At 28.1% G+C, this 19486-nt stretch overlaps 1 protein-coding gene across 1 annotated transcript in view; it reads left to right on the top strand.

The window, feature by feature from the left end:
• Positions 1–5058: 5058 nt before the first annotated feature.
• side-VI (sidestep VI transmembrane protein) overlaps positions 5059–19486 on the top strand; it is a 663002-nt gene continuing 648574 nt past the window's right edge. The window contains exon 1 of the mRNA XM_075289298.1: positions 5059–6813. The gene's annotated coding sequence lies outside the window, so the exon portion shown is untranslated. The remainder of the gene's footprint in view (positions 6814–19486) is intronic.

The following is a 19486-nucleotide window of genomic DNA, read 5'->3' as shown; positions in this document are numbered from 1 at the left end:
TTCTGTCAAAATTTCATTTCTATGGAAATTTTTGTCAAAATTATATTTCTATAAAACTTTTGTCAAAATTCTATTTCTATAAAAATTTTGTCAAAATTTTATTTTTATAGGAAATGTTGTCATAATTTTTTTCTATAGAAAATGTCAAAATTTTATTTCTATAGAAAATTTTGTCAAAATTTTATTTCTATAGAAACTTTTCAAAAAATTTTATTTCTATAGAATATTTTTAAAAATTTTATTTCTGTCGAAAATTTTATCAAAATTTTATGTCTTTAGAAAAATTTTTCAAAATTTTGTTTCATAGAAAATTTAGTCAAAATTTTATTTCTATGGAAATTTTTGTCTAAATTCTAGTTCTATAGAAAATTTTGGAAAAAGTTTTATTTATTTAGAATTTTCTTTTTTTTTTAATTTTTTATTTCTATAGACAATTTTGTCAAAATTTTATTTTATAGAACATTTATTTTCTAAAGAGAATTTTGCCATAATTTTACTTCTATCGAAAATGTTGTCAAGATTTTATTTCTATAGAAAATTTTGTCAAAATTTTATTTCTATAGAGAATTTTGTCAAAATTTTTATTTCTATGGAAACGTTTTGCAAAATTTTATTTCTATGGTAAACTTTTGTCAAAATTTTATTTCTATAGAATATTTTTAAAAAATTTTAGTTCTGTCGAAAATTTTATTAAAATTTTACGTCTTTAGAAAATTTTGTCAAAATTTTGTTTCATAGAAAATTTTGTAAAAATTTCATTTCTATTGAAATTTTTGTCAAAATTTTATTTCTATAAATAATTTTGTCAAAATTTTATTTTTATAGAAAATGTGGTGAAAATTTTATTTCTATAGAAAATGTCAAAATTTTGTTTCTATAGAAAATTTGGTCAAAATTTTATTTCTATAGAAATTTTGCACAAAATTTTATTTCTATTGAATATTTTAAAAAAGTTTTATTTCTTTAGAATATTTTTAAAAAATTTTATTTCTATCGAAAATTTTAACAAAATTTTATATCTTTAGAAAAATTTGTCAAAATTTTGTTTCATAGAAAATTTAGTCAAAATTTAATTTCTATGGAAATTTTTGTCTAAATTCTATTTCTATAGAAAATTTTGGAAAAAGTTTTATTTATATAGATTTTTTTTTAAATTTTTATTTCTATAGACAATTTTGTCAAAATTTTATTTTATAGAACATTTATTTTCTAAAGAGAATTTTGCCATAATTTTACTTCTATCGAAAATGTTGTCAAAATTTTATTTCTATCGAAAATGTTGTCAAGATTTTATTTCTATAGAAAATTTTGTCAAAACTATATTTCTATAAAAAATTTGTCAACATTTTATTTCTATAGAAAATTTTGTCAAAATTTTATTTCTATAGAGAATTTTGTCAAAATTTTATTTCTATGGAAACGTTTTGCAAAATTTTATTTCTATGGTAAACTTTTGTCAAAATTTTATTTCTATAGAAAATTTTGTCACCATTTTATTTCTATCGAAAATGTTGTCAAGATTTTATTTCTATAGAAAATTTTGTCAAAACTATATTTCTATAAAAAAATTTGTCAACATTTTATTTCTATAGAAAATTTTATCAAAATTTTATTTCTATAGAGAAAATTTTATTTCTATGGTAAACTTTTGTCAAAATTTTATTTCTATAGAGAATTTTGTCAAAATTTTATTTCTATGGTAAACTTTTGTCAAAATTTTATTTCTATAGAATATTTTTAAAAAAATTTTAGTTCTGTCGAAAATTTTATTAAAATTTTATGTCTTTAGAAAATTTTGTCAAAATTTTGTTTCATAGAAAATTTTGTCAAAATTTGATTTCTATTGAAATTTTTGTCATAATTTTATTTCTATAAAAAAATTTGTCAAAATTTTATTTTTATAGAAAATGTGGTGAACATTTTATTTCTATAGAAAATGTCAAAATTTTGTTTCTATAGAAAATTTGGTCAAAATTTTATTTCTATAGAATATTTTAAAAAAATGTTATTTCTTTAGAATATTTTTAAAAAATTTTATTTCTATCGAAAATTTTAACGAAATTTTATGTCTTTAGAAAAATTTGTCAAAATTTTGTTTCATAGAAAATTTAATCAAAATTTAATTTCTATGGAAATTTTTGTCTAAATTCTATTTCTATAGAACATTTTGGAAAAAGTTTTATTTATATAGATTTTTTTTTAAATTTTTATTTCTATAGACAATTTTGTCAAAATTTTATTTTATAGAACATTTTTGGAAAATTTTATTTTTAACGGACAATTTTGTCAAATTTTGTTGTTACAGAAAATTTTGTCAAAATTTTATTTATATAGAAAATTGTGTCCAAATTTTATTTCTATAGAATATTTTTGAAAAATTTTACCAATATTTTATGTTATAGAACATTTTATTAAAACTATATTTCAATAGAAAATTGTGTCAAATTTTTATTTTTACATAAAATTTTGTCAACATTTTATTTCTATAGAAAATTTTATATCCAGAGAGATTTTTATCAAAATTTTATTTCTATAGAAATTTTTGTCTAAATTCTATTTCTATAGAAAATTTTTGTCAAAATTTTATTTCATCTAAGTTTGTTGTTTTTGTTTTTTTTACCTTTTTGCTTATTCCCTTCTGCTTTCTTTTTGTAAATTCAAGCTCGAGGTCAGAGTTTTATTTTCTGTTTTATTTTTTTATAATTCGATATTTCGATCTCCTTCGGAAATCATCGACGGGAATCTATATTGGAATAAAATCAAATATGTAATAATGACACAAGATTTCGTTTGAATTTACAAAGCTTGAATTTACAAAAAAGAAAGCAGAAGAAAATTATATTTCTGTAGAAAATTTTGTCAAAATTTTATTTCTATAGAAAATGTTGTCAACATTTTATTTCTTTAGAAATTTCTCAATATTTTGTTTCCATAGAAAATTTTGTCAAAATACTTTTTGCTACATAAAATTCCAAATTAGTATGTACCAAAAAGGAAACATTCTACCTTTTTTTGATAGAATTCTACCAAATGTCGCATTCGTGTTTCTCATACGATAATTAGATTTTTTTTTACATTCTTTAAATAAAGTCCCAATGAATGAATGAACATCCTCCCCATGGATTATAATATAAAAGTTCTTTCCATCATTATTTAACTGATGGCAAAATAATTATGTCATTTTACCCGTTTGCCATTTGTAAATTCTTTGTAAAGATTTATTACTCCCCCGGTCTATCTTTCCATAAAACCCAACCAACATCATGGGGTTTTTGGGGGGTCATTCTTCAAAATCTCTAAACTGCATTTGCTGTCATCATTAAGTGCGATTTCATGTTTTATCCACCTTAATTGTGGGTCATAGAAATCCAAAGCAAATACGATGGACCATGTCAAATGTTCGTAATCTTAAACGAAATTGTGGCGAAGACGAAACGACAACGATGACTACTATAAAATGTGGTGAGATGGCAAGAAAGATGAGGCAGATGCAGATGGTGATGGTAACACTTACAAATGGGTCAAAATTTATAAACACTGCAATTGACAATAGCCCTAATGTGAATTGGTGAGATTGACATGAACACACACACACACACACGAACACATTCGCTTACATACTTAAGTGTAGTTACAATTGAACTCTTGCAACTTTCTAGATATTACAGTGGGTTTGTGTGTGTGTGTTGAGAAAGTATTAACATTTTTGTTGACGATAATTAATTGAACTTTGTTTATGTTCATGGTAAAATATGAATTAATTGATGATGAGAGTGACACAAAGAGAGAGAGAGAGAACGAAGGAGTGTAAGCTATGGCTTATTTGGTGTATAATATTGCTGCTCTTTGTATGAACTCGGAAAAATACGACTAGAGAACAACGACATCACACACACAAACACACTCACTTATTCTGTTGTTGTTGTTAGACATAACTTGGCTGGGAGACACCATAGAAATATTCAGTGATGCCAACTCCCGAAGGGCAAAAAGCACCAAAATACCACATTCCTTCAATGCACTACTAAAAAAAACACTTCACACTTTTGTGTATTAATTTCACGCAGTTGTAATTTTCCTCAACTTCTATTTTGTGAACCATAATGGTACATAATATAATAGTTCTTATTGATAAGAAATTTAATTGGTACAATGCAAAAGTTTGCGTTTTTGGAATTCATATGCACCTCTATTGTAATGCCTTTCAAATTTCACAAATTTTTTTCAGGCGAGAAAAACATTTTTTCGACATTAAATTTGGAAATATTAATATTTGGAGGGAGTCTATTTCTTATATCAGTTATGAGTGCTTTGTGAATATAATGTAAACGTTTAAATGACATCTTTATCACGTTCAGAAATTCGTCACTCGTCCTTTGACATTTCTAAAGAATACCCTAAAATATAGTTTCTTAAGCTTTTGAAAGTCTATTCTGAATTTTTGTATGAGAAGATATCGTCAATTAAATTTAATACTTTTCAAAAGCTCTAAATGAAAATGCCAGAAAGCACCAAGTTGATGCTTTTTTTGAAAAGGCACTAAAAAGGCAATTTGGTGTTTTTTGGAAATCAAAAAGCACTAAATTTGGTGCTAAAAGCACCAAATTGGCATCACTGGAAATATTCAACAATTCTTCGTTTTTGTTTTCAAACACCCCGTTAACAATGACCGAATGGTGCGAGAGTTGAGTTTGTGGAGAAAATAAAAATCAAAGAGCGGGAGAGAGAGTGACTGTATAGTGGTGTATTTTGATATAGTATCTAAAGAGGTGAAATTCTTGGCTTTAGTTTATTAGTGAGTTATCACCAAAGCTTTGGAGAGTTTTTGGGGCTCTCTCTCCCTCAAAAAAAAAAAACCAAAAGACGGGAGCGTATAGAAAATTTTGGTGTTTTGTATGTTTCTTTGGAGAGCTGAAGTTTCGTTAAATTCTAAAAGCCTTCACCAATTGAGCAAATGCTCCTTTGCTCTGTTGCTATCGTTTTGAAATTTTCGAACTTCGTGCAGAAACGATGTTTGCAAATGAATGGAAAATCCTTTAGTATTGAAAAGGTCGTGGTTTTGAGAAGAACGTCGTTCCAATAGCGTGTCTAACGGTCTCATATCAAACAAAGAAGAAGAAGAATCACAGTAAAAAAACCAAACCGAAAAGGAAAAACAAAAACAACGAGCGACGGCTAAACGTGGAATTGTTTTTCAAGCAAAAAAAAAAAAAAGAAGAAATACACGAAAAATAAAATAAAAACATCCCAAAAAAAGAATATTAACCATAAATAAATAAAAATTATTAAACAAGAGAAGTGTAAGGCTCAGTGCGTGTGTGTGTGTTAAACAAAAATTCTTGAGGTTTTTTTTTTTGCTATTGAAGTCTATGATAGCGGCATCGGAAACATTTTTCGCAAATCTTGTGTAACCCAATTTCTTCTCCGGTTTATTCGGTGTGCGTGCGTATGTGATTTGCTATGACCGAGTGAAGAATAACGGTGAACCTTTTAAACGATTTTCCGAGTATTTCGTATCGCGAATCGTCAAATTACTTAACTGAGAGCATAAGTGAGTGTGTGTATGTGGCCATAAGTGTTGGTGTGAAATTAAAGAAAAAAAAATAAAATAAAAATAAATCTAAAGCCTAACCTCGTGCTAGCCAGATTTTTTTTTTGGTGATTTAGAATTTGGTGAATTTTGGTTTTTTAAGTTACGGGCTGTTTTTTATTTCCCCCCCTGAATTTGCCACCTCAAGAACCCTAGGCTCAAATTATTTAACACTAATGATGCCAGCCTAACATTTTTACGCAAAATTAAGAAAGAATTTTTTTATGGGAATTATAAAGAAAAAAACATCCCCTCCTAGATTCCGTAGATAACAAAAGGAATACAAAATAAAAAAACAAAATCAAAAAAAAAAAAACAAGTTTGTAGCTAATGAAGCGTAAAAATTCAAGACAAACCCGCCGCCAATAACGTCAATCATTCTTAGCCCAAGAGGACCCAGAACATAAAGGAAAACCGAAACACAATCAAAGGAAATTCTTTCAAATCAAATTGTCCTTATCGAAATGAAAGCTTGACAGCCCCAAAAATAAACGAAACATGAATTCCTTTATTAATTGTTCAAACTAATTGCCATCATTACAGTGAGAAAAAATATATATATTTATTAATAATCAATAATTGTTAATAATAAGCAATGAAGTTCACATAATAAAATGAAAACGAATTTCCATCATAATCATAAGCTTCAATAAAGTCCCCCCCTGGAAATATGCTTTAAGGAATTTCCCAACAAACATAATAAAGCTTCTCATTCTTATAGGCAAACAAAGTAACAAAAAAAAAAAATAAAAAATAAAAGCAAACAGAACACACACAAAATTTATAGCCTACTTTAGGGGGCGGCCTAGCATTGATTATTCAAATCGAAAGCCATTTCCGGTGCTTTTTTCTTTGTTTTGGTTTTTTTATGGCTTGGCAACAACAACAAACAAACCAATTTGATCCTTTCTTAAAGGCCTAAGCCCACAAAGAGAAAGGACATATAAAAAATCCTAAAGTTGAGAAAGTTTTAGTGATTTCCTTACTCCCACAAAATAAAACAAAAAAATAATTGTAAATGCCTAAGTGTTTGTGAGTTACTTGTGGTCCAGTGGTTTAAAGCCTTTTTTTAAAAAGAAGTAAAACTAAAAAAAAATAAATAAAATTAGATTATCCCTCTCCTAACCCCCCAACAACAAGAAAAAAATAAAAGCACAACAAACATGATGAAAAGCTAAAATTCATAGGATATTCAGTTAGCAACAAAACACGCGTTAAGAAAGGTAAGTGATACAACAACAAAACCAAGACATTTAATAATGGACCCCTTAGAAAAGTTTTTTTTTGTGTTATGTTTTTTTTTTTCTACAACTCCTACTTGTTGTTAATAAACCTGAGATGGTTGTTTTTTTTTTTTGGCTCCTTGTTTAAGCCATTTGGCTTGTGCAAAATATTTTTTTTTTTTGTTTCAGCTTTTGCTGAAATGTTAATTTATAGTTTTTTTTTTCTCCGTGCCTTGTGACCCAAAACAATTTGCCTAAGATATTGCTTAAGGATGTTTAAGGATTCAAATTGAAAAAGTTTGTTTTGTTCCTTTTTTTTCGGTTTGGTAAGGACTAAATTTATGTCTTGGCACAGATGACCCGAATGATATTGACATAAATAAATTTGCAAAAAATTTAAATTTGTTAGTGTTGGTTTTTCTTGCTGATAAACAAACGCTATTCGATTTTAATATTGGCATACCTTAACCCAGGGTTATTTTAGAAAATTTCAAAAAAAAAAAAAAAATTAGCACAAAAAGTGGCATACAAAATAAAAAAATTTAAAAGAGAAAATATGAATTAAAATCAATTTTTTCTTAATTAAAATTCTAAGATTTTTAATAAGGGCAATTAAAACAAAAAAATCTATTGAGGTATTTGCATACTTTAGGGCTGAAGGTTTTTTTATACAATTCTGATATTTACAATTAGGTCTAAAATAAATTAATAAACATTTTATCATGGGAAATTAAATTTCTAAAAAAAATCAATTAAAAAATTTTCATACTTTCTGACGGAATTTATATTAAAAAAACAAGTAAGGAAAGTCTAAAGTCGGGCGGGGCCGACTATATTATACCCTGCACCACTTTGTAGATCTAAATTTTCGATACCATATCACATCCGTCAAATGTGTTGGGGGCTATATATAAAGGTTTGTCCCAAATACATACATTTAAATCTGACTCGATCTGAACAAATTGTTTTAGACTCCTATCACATTTATAGACTTAAAACGTAAGTCGGCTAATGCCCTGGTGTGGAACACAATGCTAGTAAAAAAATATGGGAAACATTTAAATCTGAACCAATTTTGAGGAAACTTCGCAAAAGTGTATTTATGATTTATCGGTCGATAGATGTGCATTAGAGTTAGAGGAAAATTGGAATCATTTTTACAAGTTTTCGACTTAGCAGTGGCGATTTTATAACGACAATGTTGGTATTTTGACCATTTTTGTCGAAATCAGAAAAACATATATAGGGGAGATATATCTAAATCTGAAATCTGATAGCTACAATGCTAATTCTACTCCCTGTGCAAAATTTCAACTAAATCGGAGTTAAAAATTGGCCTCTGTGGTCATATTACGGAAAATCGGGGGAAAGATATGTATGGGAGCTATACCTAAATCTGAACCGATTTCAACGAAATTTGGTACGTAAAGCTACAATGTCAATTCTACTTCCTGTGCAAAATTTCTTGTATATCGAATTACAAATTTGACCTCTGTGATCATATTACGGAATATCGAGGGAAAGATATGTGTGGGAGCTATACCTAAATCTGAACCGATTTCAACCAAAATTAGCATGCATAATCCTAACCCTAATTCTACTCCCTGTGCAAAGTTTCAAATAAATCGGAATAAAACTTTGGTCTCTGTGGTTATATGCGTCTAAATCGGGCGAAAGATTTATATGGGAGCTATATCTAAATCTGAACCGATTTCAATCAAATTTTGCACATTTGACTATACGACCAAGTGTTATGTTTGTGCATAATTTCAAGAAAATCAGGGTAAAACTCTGGCTTCTGGCTTCTGCATATCGGGCGAAAGATATATATGGGAGCTATATCTAAATCTGAACCGATTTCTTCCGCAATCAATAGGGTTCTATTCTGACCCAAAACAGGAACTTGTGCCAAATTTGAAGGCGATTGGACTTAAACTGCGACCTAGACTTTGATCACAAAAATGTGTTCACAGACAGACGGACGGACGGGACCCACCCTGAGTATTATTGTCAAAGACACCATGTGTTTATCTCGTCTCCTTCTGGGTGTTGCAAACATCTGCACTAACTTATAATACCCTGTTCCACAGTGTGGCGCAGGGTATAAAAAAAGAAAATATGAAATAAAATCAATTTTTTTAAATTAAAATTCTAAAGTTTTCAATATTTTATAAAATTTTTATTAAAATTGTTAAAAAAATTCTATTGAAATATTAGCATACTTTACGGCGAAAGGCTCTTTGTACATTTCTGATCTTTGTAATTAGGTCTAAAATAATCTAAAAAACATTTTAACATGGGAAATTATATTTCTACACAAAAAAAATTTTTTTTTCACGAAAATATTTCCAATTAAAGCCTTGATTGGGTTTTAAAAAATATTCAATCAAACATTTTAACTGATTCAATTAAATTTTTAATTGAAACAAAAATCAATCACAAAAATTAATAGCATCAATACATTTTTTAATCGGATTAATTAATATTTTAATTGATTTTCAATTAATTTTTTAACTGATACTATCATTTCTTTGATTGAAGACATTTCAATTAAAAATTAATTGGATCAATTAATTCCGTGATTGAAGACAAAAAATATTTTTTTTGTATGCAAAAACAAATCATTAAAAATTTTGCATACTTTAAGGCGGAATTTAAATTTTAAAAAATTTAACGATATGAAAAAGAGGGTGCTACAAAAATGTAAAAATTGTGAGATTTATTGGTCCAATTAAAAAGTCACACAAAAGTTTTAATGCTTGAAGATATTGGCAAAATTTGTTGGCGATGAGAAAAGGAAATTTTATTTTATTTTCGTCATACCCTGACCCAGTGTTACTTTTTTGAAATTTCTAAAAAAGTGGCATATAAAATTTCATTAGAAATAAAAAATGCCAAATTTTTATTTCAAAGGAATATATATATATATATATAATTCATGTTTTTATTTTATGCATTTCTGATTTCTGATTTCTTAAAATAGGGCTCTAAAATAGCTTAAGAAACATTCTATTTGGAGAAGTTAGGGAAAATTATATTTAAAAATGTCATTGAAATAGTTGCATACTAACAGGCGGAATTAAATTAAAAAAATATAAAATATGAAAATATTGGCCAATTTGTTGTTGATGAGAAATGGAAATTTGATTGTAATATTGTCTTACCCTGCCCCAGTGTTAATTTTTTTTAAATTTCTGTAAAAAAGTTGCATATAAAGTGTGCTTAGAAATAACAAAATGAAAATATATATTAAATTCATGTTTTCATTTTATGCATTTCTGATTTCCTAAAATAGGGGTCTAAAATAACTTAAGAGAGAGAATTCTATTTTGAGGAGTTAGCGAAAATTTTATTTAAAAATTGTCATTGAAATAGTTGCATACTTTCAAGCGGAATTAAAAACATAATATGGCACAAAGGTGGCATAAACATCTAAAAGGTGCACAATTTAATGAACAAATAAAAAAGTTGCACAAAAATATCCATGCATGAAAATACTGGAAAATTTGTGATAAAAAATTTGCTTTTTATATTATTACACTCTACACCAGGGTTATTTTAGGGAATTTATAAAAAAGTGTCATTCGAAATAAAAAATTACACATTTACATTTAAAAACAGATAACCATGAATTATACTGAAAGTGTTTTTTATAAAATTCTAGGGATCTAATTTAAGTCAATTAAACAAAATTCATTGAAATATTTGCATACTTTCAGGCGGAATTAAATAAAAAATGCCACAATATGACTATGACAATATGACGTTTAAGCTATAATATTTATTTCCACAAAGATTTAGGTCTTAAATAACTTAGGAGCCATTTCATTTAGGGAAATTAGTGTAAATTATATTAAAAACAAGTATATACAGCACTAAGTTCGGCCGGGCCGAATCTTAAATACCCACCACCATGAACCAAATATTAGGGTTTCCTTTGAAATTTCAGGAGGGATTGAGGACTTGAGGACACTTCCCGAAGATAAATTTAAAGATTTCACCTATGAGGACTATATCAGATTCTGGATTTATAAGAACCATTTTTGTTTGAGTTTTAGAGGAATCATTAACATCTCTTGTAAGTGTGCAAGAAAATTATAAAATAACGTCTTGCTTTGAAATCTTAAATCTGTAGATTTTCACCCGAGAAGTATCTGAAATCTGAAAATTTTACATTGAGTTTCAAGCAATTTTCATGATCAGTGCGCCTTCTATACCCTCAAGAAATGAAGTCGGTCTATATGGAGGCATTACCAAAAGGACCGATAAAAACTTAATCCGATACACGTTTTTGGGAGCCTAAAATAATATTTACAATTTCAGGCAAATCGCATAAAAACTACGGATTCTAGAAACCCAAGAAGTAAAATCGGGATATCGGTCTATATGGGGGCTATACCAAAAAATGGACCGATACTCACCATTTTTGGCACACCCTTTATGGTCCTCAAATACCTATAAATTTCCAATTTCAGACAAATTGTATTTAAACTACGGATTCTATAAGCCCAAGACCCCAAATCGGGAGGTCGTTTTATATGGGGACCACACCAAAACATGGACCGATACTCACCATTTCTGGCACACGTATTTGTGGTCCTACAATACCTCTAGATTTCCAATTTCAGGTAAATTGAATAAAAACTGCGGTTTCTATAAGCCCAAGAAGTAAAATCGGGAGATCGGTCTATATGGGGGCTATACCAAAATATGGACCGATACTCACCATTTACGGCACACCTCTTTATGGTCCTAAAATACCACTAGATTTCCAATTTCAGGCAAATAGGATAAAAACTTCGGATTCTAGAAGCCCAAGAATTAAAATCGGGAAATCGGTCTATATGGGGGCTATACCAAATATGGACCGATACTTACCATTTTCGGCACACCTCTTTATGATCCTAAAATACCACTAGATTTCCAATTTCAGACAAATTGGATAAAAACTACGGTTTCTATAAGCCCAAGACCCCAAATCGGGAGGTCCTTTTATATGGGGACCATACCAAAACATGGACCGATACTCACAATTTTTGGCATACGTATTTGTGGTCCTACAATACTTCTAGATTTCCAATTTCAGGTAAATTGAATAAAAACTGCGGTTTCTATAAGCCCAAGAAGTAAAATCGGGAGATCGGTCTATATGGGGGCTATACCAAAATATTGTCCGATACTCACAATTTTTAGCACACGTATTTGTGGTCTTACAATACCTCTAGATTTCCAATTTCAGGTAAATTGAATAAAAACTGCGGTTTCTATAAGCCCAAGAAGTAAAATCGGGAGATCGGTCTATATGGGGGCTATACCAAAACATGGACCGATACTCACCATTTTTGGCACACCCCTTTATGGTCATAAAATACCTCTACATTTCTAATTTCAAGCAAATTGGATAAAAACTACGATTTCTATAAGCCCAAGACCCCAAATCGGGAGGTCGGTTTATATGGGGACTATATCAAAACCTGGACCGATATAGCCCATCTTCGAACTTGACCTGCCTGCAGACAAAAGACGAGTTTGTGCAAAATTTCAGCGCGATTGCTTCATTATTGAAGACTGTAGCGTGATTACAACAGACAGACAGACAGACGGACAGACGGACATCGTTATATCGTCTTAGAATTTCTCCCTGATCAAGAATATATATACTTTATATAGTCGGAAATCGATATTTCGATGCGTTACAAACGGAATGACAAACTTATTATACCCCCGTCACCATTCTATGGTGGTGGGTATAACAAGTAAGTTCGCCGAATCTACACACAAAATTTTTTTTTTTCTGATTCAATCACGAAATTAATTGATCCAATTAATTTTTTAATTGAAATGTCTTCAATCACGAAAATGATAGTATCAATCACAGTTTTAATTGGGCATAGAAAAAAATTCTTGATTAAAAAATTAATTGATTTCATTGCCATATTTCAATTAATTTTTTAATTGATTCAATTAAAAATTTAATTGATGTTGATTGCAAAACTCAATTAATTTATTAATTAAAAAAAGGTAACTATTTTCAATTAAATTCTGAATTGGCTTAGAATTTTTATTTGGATTAACAATTGATTGTTTGAAAAAAAAATTAATTAAAAATTTAAAAAAATGTTCATCATCATCATCATAAACTGACCTAGTCTTCCGAATTTGATTAAAAGTTAATTGTATCAATTTACTTTTTAATTAAAAATTTTAAAATTTTCTATCATTGACTTAATTAACTTAATGTTTCTATCTTGATTAAAAAGTTAATTGTACCAATTAATTTATTAATTGAAAAAATTTTCAAATTCACTTAACTTTTTAATTGGAAATATTTTGTTGATATTTTTTTCTGTGTAAGCCGAATCTTATGTACCCTCCACCATGGATTGCGTAGAAACATCTACTAAAGACTGTCATTCACAATCGAATTATTTTGGTTGTGGTAACACTTGCCGATGGCAAGGTATCTTAATACTTCTTACTTCGTCTAAATTGTAAGTTAGTCCATACGGGGATATTTTAAACATACAAAGGCCTATTAAATACGTAAATAATTTTTTTTGGCAAAATTTTCTATAGAAATAAAATTTTGACTAAATTTTCTATGGAAATAAAATTTTGGGCAAAATTTTCTATAGAAATAAAATTTTGACAAAATTTTCTTAGAAATAATATTTTCACAAAATTTTCTAAAGAAATAAAATTTTGCCAAAATGTTCTATAGAAATAAAATGTTGGCTAAATTTTCTATGGAAATAACATTTTGACAAAATTTTTATATAGAAATAAAATTTTGACCAAATTTTCGATAGAAATAAAAATTTGACAAAATTTTCACAAAATTTTCTATAGAAATAAATTTTGTTTGTTTGTTATTGTTGGTTTCTCTTCAATCATTATTGTTGTTTTTGATTTCTCAAAAACAAACCCAGCCAAATCGATGATTTGAGTTTGGCAAAGAAAACGAGAAATGTTTGTAAATTTGGTTAGGCAGTAGCCGACTATCAAACCTTTTTCGGAAGGTTCAAGTGTAGTTCACTTTGGGTTGAGCGAATTACCCGAATTTATTCTGATAATTGGTTGATAGTTTTGCTGCAAGTAGAGGATGCTCATGAGGAATGTGGTAATTCCGAAACAGCTGTACATCCAACCATCTTGCAGTCTATAGGGCTTTGCCCAAAAAATTTGACAAGCATACTTTTCCTCTGTTGGTTAAGCTACACTTGTAGTTTAGTCAGTGCATGGTTTTAAGCTGAAATCAAAAACAACAATAATGAAATAAAATTTTGACAAAATTGTCCATAGAAATAAAATTTTCACAAAATTTTCCATAGAAATAAAATTTTGGGCAAAATTTTATATAGAAATAAAATATTGACAAAATTTTCTATAGAAATAAAATGTTGGCAAAATTTTCTATAGAAATAAAATTTTGGCAAAATTTTTCGATAGGAATAAAATGTTGACTAAATGTTCTATAGAAATAAAATTTTGACAAAATTTTCTATAGAAATAAAATTTTGGCAAAATTTTCAATAGAATTAAAATTTTGGCAAAATTTTCAATAGAATTAAAAATTTAACAAAATTTTCTATAAAAATAAAATTTTGACTAAATGTTCTATAGAAATAAAATTTTGAAAAAATTTTCTATAGAAATAAAATTTTGGCAAAATTTTCAATAGAATTAAAAATTTAACAAAATTTTCTATAGAAATAAAATTTTGACAAAAATTTCTATAGAAATAAAATTTTGACAAAATTTTCTATAGAAATAAAATTTTGACAAAATTTTCTATAGAAATAAAATTTTGGCAAAATTTTCTATAGAAATAAAATTTTGACAACATTTTTTATAAAAATAAAATTTTGCAAAAATTTCTATAGAAATAAAATTTTGACAAAATTTTCTATAGAAATAAAATTTTGGCAAAATTTTCTATAGAAATAAAATTTTGACAAAAATTTCTATAGAAATAAAATTTTGACAAAATTTTCTATAGAAATAAAATTTTGACAAAATTTTCTATAGAAATAAAATTTTGGCAAAATTTTCTATAGAAATAAAATTTTGACAACATTTTTTATAAAAATAAAATTTTGCCAACATTTTCTATAGATATAAAATTCTGACAACATTTTTTATAAAAACAAAATTTTGCCAACATTTTCTATAGATATAAAATTCTGACAACATTTTTCAATAGAAATAAAATTTTCTATACAAATAAAATTTTGGCAAAATTTTCTATAGAAATAAAATTTTGGCAAAACTTTCTGTAGAAATATAAATTTGACAACATTTTTTATAAAATAAAATTTTGACAAAATTTTCTATAGAATAAAATTTTTACAAAATTTTCAATAGAAATAAAATTTTGACAAAATTTTCTATAGAAATAAAATTTTGACAAAATTTTCTATAGAAATAAAATTTTGGCAAAATTTTCTATAGAAATAAAATTTTGACAAAAATTTCTATAGAAATAAAATTGTGACAAAATTTTCTATAGAAATAAAATTTTGACAAAATTTTCTATAGAAATAAAATTTTGGCAAAATTTTCTATAGAAATAAAATTTTGACAACATTTTTTATAAAAATAAAATTTTGCAAAAATTTTCTATAGATATAAAATTCTGACAACATTTTTCAATAGAAATAAAATTTTCTATACAAATAAAATTTTGGCAAAATTTTCTATAGAAATAAAATTTTGGCAAAACTTTCTGTAGAAATATAAATTTGACAACATTTTCTATAGAATAAAATTTTTACAAAATTTTCAATAGAAATAAAATTTTGGCAAAATTTTCTATAGAAATAAAATTTGGACAAAATTTTCTATAGTAATAAAATTTTGATAAAATTTTCAATAGAACTGAAATTTTGGTAGATTATGTTTGGCTCGAGTGGCAACAATGATTATGAACCGATATGGACCAAGTTTTGTGTAATTGGGGATTGGCTATATATAACTATAAGCGGATATGGACCAATTTTGGCATGGTTGTTAGTGGCCATATACTAGTAAAATGTACCACATTTCAATCGAATCGGATGAATTTTGCTCCTCCAAGAGGTTCCAGAGGTCAAATCTGGGGATCGATTTATATAGAGGCTATATATAATTATGGATCTATATGGACCAATTTTGGCGTGAATATACTAATAACACGTACCAAATATAGGTTAGGTTAGGTGGCAGCCCGATGTATCAGGCTCACTTAGACTATTCAGTCCACTGTGACACCACATTGGTGAACTTCTCTCTTATCACTGAGTGCTGCCCGATTCTATGTTAAGCTCAATGACAAGGGACCTCCTTTTTATAGCCGAGTCCGAACGGCGTGCTACTTTGCAGTGAAACCACTTAGAGAAGCTTTGAAACCCTTAGAAATGTCACCAGCATTACTGAGGTGGGATAATCCACAGCTGAAAAACTTTGTGGTGTTCGGTCGAAGCAGGAATCGAACCCACGACCTTGTGTATGCAAGGCGGGCATGCTAACCATTGCACCACGGTGGCTCCCTCGTACAAAATATAAACCGGATTGGATGAGATTTGCTCCTCCAAGAGGCTCCGGAAGCCAAATCTGAGCGTCGGTTTATATGGGTGCTATACGTAAAAGTGGTCCGATATGGCCCATCCGGCCTACATCAATAACAACTACTTGTACCAAGTTTCAAGTCGATAGCTTGTGTCGTTCGGAAGTTAGCGTGATTTCAACAGACGGACGGACGGACATGCTTAGATCGACTCAGAAATTCACCACGACTCAGAATGTATATACTTTATGGGGTCTTAGAGCAATATTTCGATGTGTTACAAACGGAATGACAAAGTTGATATACCCCCCCTCCTATGGTGGAGGGTATAAAAACATGATGTATAAAAAATTAAATAAAACAAACTTCATTCGTAGTTAAAACAAAGAACATCTATTTGAGGACATTTCGGAAAGAGTTTTTGAAGTTGAGCCTTTAGAACAACTAAATTTGAAGAATTTTTATTATAATTAAAAAAACATTCATTAAAAAAAAACATTGTCCTTAATTTTATGTAAATTGTTTATTCTTCAATTTAGTTTGCATTCTCGTTCCTATTTGTTAACGTATTTTTTTTTAATTTGTATAGTGAAAATTAAAACATGAAGAATTTAACTTCACAGCATTAGGTTATTTTTTAGCCATAATTTTTACGATATTTCTATTAAATAAACTATTTCACAACTAAAGCCTACATTTTAATATTTTTTTTTTAAATAAACTAAGGCCTTGTCATTGCCTACAAATACAGCCAATCTCTACATATAAAATGTTTTGCAACATTGCAACAGTTTTTTGTTTTTGTGCAGGCTAATTTCCTAAGCGGAATGCCTTAAGGAAATATATCTGTGTCTAAGAAGGACAAGAAAAAAAAAACAACCAATGCATTAAACAAAATCCAACTTTAAGAAAACCGGTGTTCTACTTAAAGTTACTTACTTCTGCCTGGCCTCCCCTGTGTCAAGCCAGCTCTTTGTGGGGATCCTGCAAACAGATGTGACATAAGTACATATGTTGCAACAAGCTCAAGGAGAAATGAAAAACTTGGTCAGGTCTTAAAGACGCGTCTCACACTACGACAAAGATTTCTTTTTCCTTTCCTTTTAAAGGAAAAGCCATGACGAAGCATTAGTGGAGCAACCAAAAAAAAAAAAAAAAAAGAAGGGAAAGAGATGAAAATGAAACAAAAACAATTCTACACATTTCCTATGCCATTATAAAACTATACATTTTATTTTTCCTATCCTTAGAGGAATGGTAGGGGAGGGTGGTCTAAGAAATTTTCTTATACTACGCGAGGTTATTACGGCCAAGTTTATGTTGAACAGCGTTCTAAGTAGAAGGAATGGTGGAACACAGTACTTTTGTTTTAGTACAAAAGTAGGGGGATTTTAAAAACTGTAAAATATTTAAGGCGATATTTAAGGCGATACAATTGAAATGAACAATTGTGTGTTTGTGATCATTTGTGGAGTTTGCGGAAAATGAGAATAAAATATAAATGAGAAAAATTTTGCTTGCTTCAACCACCTTAAAAATTTTGGTATTGATTCCACTGCCAAAGATGCGATTTTTTTTAAATAAAGACATTTTTTAGGGACCTATCGAGCTTTAAATCTAGAATAAATAAAATTAAAATTACGATACAGATCTCATTTATCGATATTTCAATCTTTCCTTTTTGCTATTAACGTACAAACAAAAGCCACTTTAAAAATCCAAATTATAATAGAAAAAAAATTCGTATGACACTAAAAACATTCTGGAAAATTTTAACTCCAATGTTTTTCATCAAACTACAAAACTTTCTTTAACAAGTGAAAAAAACACTTAATTATGTCTATGATATATTTTCTTGAATTTTTTTACAAATATTTATTTATTTTTGTGTTATCAGCGTGATGCCATCGTTTGTAATTTAAATCGTTTGTAATTAAAATTTTGTAAAAATTATCTAAATTTTCTAAAATTCGCCAAATTTTTTCCACCTTATTTTATTTTATTTATTTATTTATTAAACTTATAGTATATATAAGAATAATAGAGAAAAATCTAGCATTAGAAAACAATTTTAGATTGGAAATTTGATAGTAGATATGAAATTAAAAATTATATTTATATTATCTGCTGTTGTAGATTTTAGGATGTCCAATCCTTTATTGTCGAGTATAGTGGTGTGCCAGTGGGTGAGATGAGAACAGTTTTTTAGAATATGAGATACTGATAAGGTATTTCCACATTTAGGGCAGTTGTTGTTCAAGTTGACTTTCATAAGATGTTGATGCGTTGAAATAGTATGACCCATCCGTAGTCGGGAAAAAATTCGTGTTATCGTTTTTATTGTATTTTCAGGATATTGAGGAGTGGAATAATTCGGGTTAATTGTATTATAATGGTAATGTTGGAAGTGTTTACTGCAAGAATGTAGAAAACTCGTCATAACGTGTCTCTTTAAATCGCATTTTTCGATAGTGTTATCAGTACATAAAGGAGCAGAAGAAGCCGCTCTGAAGGCTATATCAGAATGGTCATTCCCAACTAGACCGGCATGGCCGGGGACCCAGCAGAGCTTGATTTTCCCCCTGTTAGCTATTAATATATCGCGTATTTTATTTACAGTGTACCAACTGAGGTCACCAATATTAGTCACGGCTGCAAATTATAGTTTTCTTTTTCGATTGTTGCGCCATTATTAAGGCGTGGATAATGCCAGCCGCTTCGGCTGTAAAAATTGAAGCAATGTTGCACATAATTTTAGCGCCTAGAACAATACCATCTTTGTCAACAACCGCATAGGCTATATTGTCTCCATTTTTTGATTTTATTTTTTCTAATTCTAATTCTATAGAAAATTTTGTCACAATTTAATTTCTATAGAAAATTTTGTTAAAATTTTATTTCTATAGAATATTTTATCAAATTTTTGTTTCCATAGAAAATTTTGTTAAAATTTTATTTCATAGAAAATTTTTTCAACATTTTATTTCTATCGAAATTTTTCTGAAAATCTTATTTCTATAGAAAATTTTTTGAAATTTTTATTTGTGTCGAAAATTTTGTCAAAGTTTTATTTCTAAAGAAAATTTTGTCAAAACATTTGTTTCCATAGAAGATTTTGTCAACATTTTA

Source organism: Haematobia irritans, chromosome 1 (assembly GCF_050003625.1).
Source record: "Haematobia irritans isolate KBUSLIRL chromosome 1, ASM5000362v1, whole genome shotgun sequence".
NCBI classification, from domain to species: Eukaryota; Metazoa; Arthropoda; class Insecta; order Diptera; family Muscidae; genus Haematobia; species Haematobia irritans.
Note: the sequence above shows the minus strand (reverse complement) of the source record. Positions and strands in the feature narration are given on the sequence as shown.